The following is a 5,913-nucleotide window of genomic DNA, read 5'->3' as shown; positions in this document are numbered from 1 at the left end:
AATTCGTTACCTAATCACAGGTGACTCCACCCCGGCGAATGGAAAACACGGGAGGGAGCCGATTATCAAAAAGACAACAAAAAAGACAATGACTCGGTATCCCAAGGGACGGTCAGAGTCCCCCCCCCCCCCCCCGGAGAAAAACCTGAAGAACTCCTTTTTTAGATTTACCCAGCGACAAACCCCGGGGACATGTACTGCCCCCCCCCTAGAGATTTACCCAGCGACAAACCCCGGGGACATGTACTGCCCCCCCCCTAGAGATTTACCCAGCGACAAACCCTGAGGACATGTACTGCCCCCCCCCTAGAGAATTACCCAGCGACAAACCCTGAGGACATGTACTGCCCCCCCCCTAGAGATTTACCCAGCGACAAACCCTGAGGACATGTACTGCCCCCCCCAGAGATTTACCCAGCGACAAACCGGGGGACATGTACTGCCCCCCCCTAGAGATTTACCCAGCGACAAACCCCGGGACATGTACTGCCCCCCCCTAGAGATTTACCCAGCGACAAACCCCGGGACATGTACTGCCCCCCCCTAGAGATTTACCCAGCGACAAACCCCGGGGACATGTACTGCCCCCCCCCCCTAGTGATTTACCCAGCGACAAACCCCCGGGGACATGTACTGCCCCCCCCCCCAGAGATTTACCCAGCGAAAAACCCCGGGACATGTACTGCCCCCCCCCCCCCTAGAGATTTACCCAGCGACAAACCCCGGGGACATGTACTGCCCCGCGCCGATCGAACTGCGCATGCGCCGGCCAAAAAAATAGCCCAGTGCGCATGCTCCAACTCACGTCGGAAAACGTCAATGAAGCCGACATGCAAATCCCCCTACTTAGGAAAACGACGTAAACAACGGAAAAAGACGACGCTGTCCCGAGGCCATACTTAACATGGCATACGACAGACCTTCGTAGACTTACCCTCATATAGCAGGGGTAAGCTTACGCTTACGGAAACTACGTAAACGTCGACGAGGCGGCGCAAAAACGTTCGGTAATCGGCGTATCAGGCTCATTTGCATAGTCAAATGAGAAAACGACGTAAACGCCACCTAGCGGCCGGCGTAACATTACATTTAATATCCGACGGTGTAAGATTATTACGCCAGTCGGATCTTAGCGTAAATCCGGCGTATCATTTTTTCTGGATAGAAAAAAAATGATATGCCGGCGGCAAATTCGAATTACGCCGGTGTATCTGTAGATACACGGCGTAATTCTTTTGAGAATCTGGCCCATAGTGTCTACAAACTATGGGAAATACAGTGGAACTTCGGATTGCGAGTAACGCGGTTAACGGGCGTTTCGCAATGGGCCCCTTTTTTTTTTAATAAAAAAATGTAATAAAAAGGGGGGGGGAGGTTGCCATCTGGGGGCCTGGGAACCTCCAGGCCCTTTAATAAAAACAAAAAAATATATATAAAAAAATTAAAACCATTTTTTTATAAAAAAAATAAAATAAAATAAAAAGGGGGGGTTGCCATCGGGGGGCCTGGGGACCCCTGGGCCCTTTAAAAAAAAAAAAATATATATATATATATATATAAAAAAAATATTAAAAAGGGGGTTGCCATCCGGGGCCCTGGGGACCTCCAGGCCCCTTACAGGTGTACTGCCTGTACCCCCCTGATGGCGGCCCTGCATCTGCCTAAGGGTGTCCCAGTCATAACCTTCTCTCCGCCAGTTCTGTTTAAGAGATAAGATCTATAGATCCGCTCGATCTACGTGAATTAAGCAAGTTTAGGAGGCAAGTGGCTAATTCACAAACCACTTACCTCCAAACATGCGACGGCGGATCCTAAATCCCCCGGCGGAATTCAAATTCCGCGGCTAGGGGAGTGTACTATTTAAATCAGGCGCGTTCCCGCGCCGATTTAAATGCGCAGGCGCCGTCCGCGAAATTTCCCGGCGTGCATTGCTCCCACTGACGTCGCTAGGACGTCAGTGGTTGCGACGCTTACGTAAACTACGTCCGTCCGTATTCGAGAACGACTTACGCAAACGACGTTAAAAAATTTAAATTCGACGCGGGAACGCCGGCTATACTTAACATTGGCTGCGCCTGATAAAAGAAGGGGTAAGTATACGACGGAAAACCACTATGGAAACGACGTAAGAACACTGCGACGGGTTCGCGTACGTTAGTGAATTTGCGTATCTCGCTGATTTACATATTATTTATCGTAAATCAGCGGGAACGCCCCCGGCGCCATTTTTAAATTGAAAAAAAGATCCGACAGTGTAACACAGTGTAACACTGTCAGATCTTAGTCCTATCTATGCGTATCTGATTCTATGAATCAGGCGCATAGATAGGACCAGTTTACGTCAGAGATACGATGGTGTATCTGTAGATCCACCGTCGTATCTCTTTGTGAATCTGGCCCAATAAATCTCTTTTTTCTTGCATTCAAAAAGTGACTGGCGCCCATGTTTTCAACTTGCATTACACCCACCATTAGGGTGCCCACATGTCCCGGATTGCCCGGGATTATCCCGCAATTCATTTTTGTGTCCCGGGCACCTTCATTCTGGGACAATACAGCTCCTCTTTAATGATAAGATTCCAAGGTGGAAATGATTTAATTGAATAAAAATCTAACACCAGCAATCTGATCCCTGCTGTATTGAATTGTATTGTGATTGTACTGTCTTCCCTGATGAAAAGCGCTGCGCAAACTGTTGGCGCTATATATAAATCCTGTATGTTAATAAAAATAATAATCTATCATACAAAACTATGAGACCGCATTCAATCGGATCAGTGGCGGTCGTCTATAGAGGGCGCTGGAGCGCCGCCCCCTCTGGTGGTTCCGCACCGCCGCCCCCTCTGGTGGCTCCGCACCGCCGCTGAAATAACGTACATTCATTGCATTGCATGAATGTATGTTATTGTTGCCAGCTGCCACTGGTCTATTCAGATGGCCGGAACTTGAGCGCCGACCACCTGAATAACGGCAGCTGGTTGGCTGTGAGGAAGTGCCTATCAGAGCCAGCCGTCTACTGGAGGCTTATCTTTGGAACGTACGGGGGGTGCGTTCCTTGGATAAGACTGATGGCCGTCCCAGCCAATCAGGTTCACTGATTCTGGTTATCGGTAACCTGATTGGCTGAAGCGTCACCAAGGCGGGAGCAGACATCGAGGGACGTGGAAGGAAAAGGGTAAGTGCTTTTTACAGGGCACAGCGGCTACAAAGGGCACAGTGGCATCAATGGGCACAGTGGCGACAAAGGGCACAGTGCCGATAAAGGGCACAGTGGCATCAATGGGCACAGCGGCGACAATGGGCACAGAGGCGACAATGGGCACAGTGGCAACAATTAAAGGGCACAGTGACATGCACAGTGGCAACAATTAAAGGTCACAGTGGCGACAATTGAGGGGCACAGTGGCTGCGTTTGATGGCATGGCACAGTGGTGCGAATTGATGGCACAGTGGCTGCGTTTGATGGCATGGCACAGTGGTGACAATTGATGGCACAGTGGCTGCGTTTGATGGCATGGCACAGTGGTGACAATTGAAGGCACAGTGGCTGCGTTTGATGGCATGGCACAGTGGTGACAATTGAAGGCACAGTGGCTGCGTTTGATGGCATGGCACAGTGGTGACAATTGAAGGCACAGTGGCTGCGTTTGATGGCATGGCACAGTGGTGCGAATTGATGGCACAGTGGCTGCGTTTGATGGCATGGCACAGTGCTGACAATTGATGGCACAGTGGCTGCGTTTGATGGCATGGCACAGTGGTGACAATTGATGGCACAGTGGCTGCGTTTGATGGCATGGCACAGTGGTGACAATTGATGGCATGGCACAGTGGTGACAGTTGATGGCACAGTGGCTGCATTTGATGGGCACAGTGAGGCTGCAATTTTTTTTCTTTTCGTTTGCACTCCCCCAAAAATTTTGAGCACCAGCCGCCACTGAATTGGATTCAGAACTCAGGAAAACATTACTGTAAGTAAGGAGAACAATAAACGATATCTTACCAACCCAACGATCGTTGTATTAGATGATGGATCCACCCGGGGATTCGTAAGCCGTAGGGAATGTGTAGGGAGGCCGATCGATCGATCGTCTGAGTGAGTGTGGAGATCTTCAATGGAGGACGTGTGCCTTCAGGTTCAGATGATGAGTGATCGACGTAGTGTCCTCTAGATCCTTCCGTTTTCATTTACAAAATTCCCTTATCTAAGGACTAATTTAGAGGGCGTGGTTAAGAACGTTTACCCACATCTGATTGGAAGGCCCTTCTTTAGATTAAACAATGGCTGTACCTGCCCACCACATGGAGCTCTAAAGTACACACAAGACAGGGCATTGTCTGCCATTTATCAGACTGTTGTCCTAAAATCTTACCGTTAGTACGCTTCCTTTTGACAATTGTTGTCCAACGTATCGTCTCTGTTAGAGAATACACTTAAACAAACGCCGGCGTAGATTCAGAGTTAGGTCAGCTTATCTACTGATATCTACTGATAAGCCGGCCTAACTCTTTGTGAATCTACCTATAAGTGCCCAACATTGGGTACGCCTGCATTCTGCCATCCATCCACTAGATGGTGCCACAGGACTTGGTTTATGTGTTTTACACAGTATTACAAGAACTCTTGCTCACTGAGAACTCTGGGGGGTCAATTCACTAACAGTTATCACATTCTATATCTGTGGTTTATTCTTTAATATTAAGTGCTATAATGGTCAAACCTTCCCACAGACACCCTCCTAAACCTTGTGGACGGCCTTCCCAGAAGAGGTGAAGGTGTTATAGCTGCAAAGGGCGGAGCCAACTCAATATTGAACCCTCCGGACTAAGACTGGGGTGCCGTTAAAGCTCATGTAAAGGCCGGCGTCCCAATACTTTTGACAATCTTGGGCCGGATTCAAGTAGATTTGCGCATTTATTACGGAGGCGCAGGGCAACGATTTTGTCCTTGCGACGTCCTCGATTCACTGCCCTCGATTCACGGAGCAGAAGCTCCGTAAATTGCGCGGGCGCGCCGGCAAAATGCCCGGCGCAAGAGCACGCAATTTAAATGATCCCGTAGGGGGCGGGAATCATTTAAATTAGGCGCGTTCCCGCGCCGATCGTAGAGCGCATGCTCCGTCTGGGGAAACTTTCCCGATGTGCATTGCGGCAAATGACGTCGCAAGGACGTCATTTGCTTCAAAGTGAACGTGACTGGCGTCCAGCGCCATTCACGATTCACTTACGCAAACTACGTAAAATTCAAATTTCGCCACGCGGGAACCGACGGGTATACGTAACATGGGCTGCCCCTGCTAATAGCAGGGGCAGCCTTGCGCGAAAACTGTCGTACGTAAACAACGTAAATTGCGTATGCAGGGCTCGCGCAACGCGTTGCGAATCGGTGTTAGTATGCAATTTGCATACTATACGCTGAGCACAACGGGAACGCCACCTAGCGGCCATCACAAGAATGCAGCCTAAGATATGCGGGCATAAGAGCCTTATGCCGCGCATATCTTAGGCTGCAGTCGGCGTAACGAGGTTCCTGAATCAGGAGCATTCGTTACGCCGGGGCAAGTAAGCAATTGTGCTGTGTAACCTATGGTTACACAGGTGCAATTGCTTCTTGAATCCACCCCCTAGTGTACAATGTATGGGATGTCCCGGGATGTGATTTATTGCTGAGTGATTGGTGTTTATTGGGATAGAGGAAAGCATTGTGTGTGAGAATAATCCCATTTCCTCATCATGACACCGATGTGATTGGATGGTTTCCTGCCCCCCCCCCCCACACATTGTGACTTCTCATAGGACAGGAGAACAATGGGGACATCTATAGGAGTCACACAAGGTGAAAGCTCTCAGCATTCTTCTATAGGATTAAAGAACAGGAAAATTGTCTTTATTATAACAGAGCGACACGGAGAC

The sequence above is a fragment of the Rana temporaria genome, chromosome 7 (assembly GCF_905171775.1).
Source record: "Rana temporaria chromosome 7, aRanTem1.1, whole genome shotgun sequence".
NCBI lineage: Eukaryota > Metazoa > Chordata > Amphibia > Anura > Ranidae > Rana > Rana temporaria.
Note: the sequence above shows the minus strand (reverse complement) of the source record.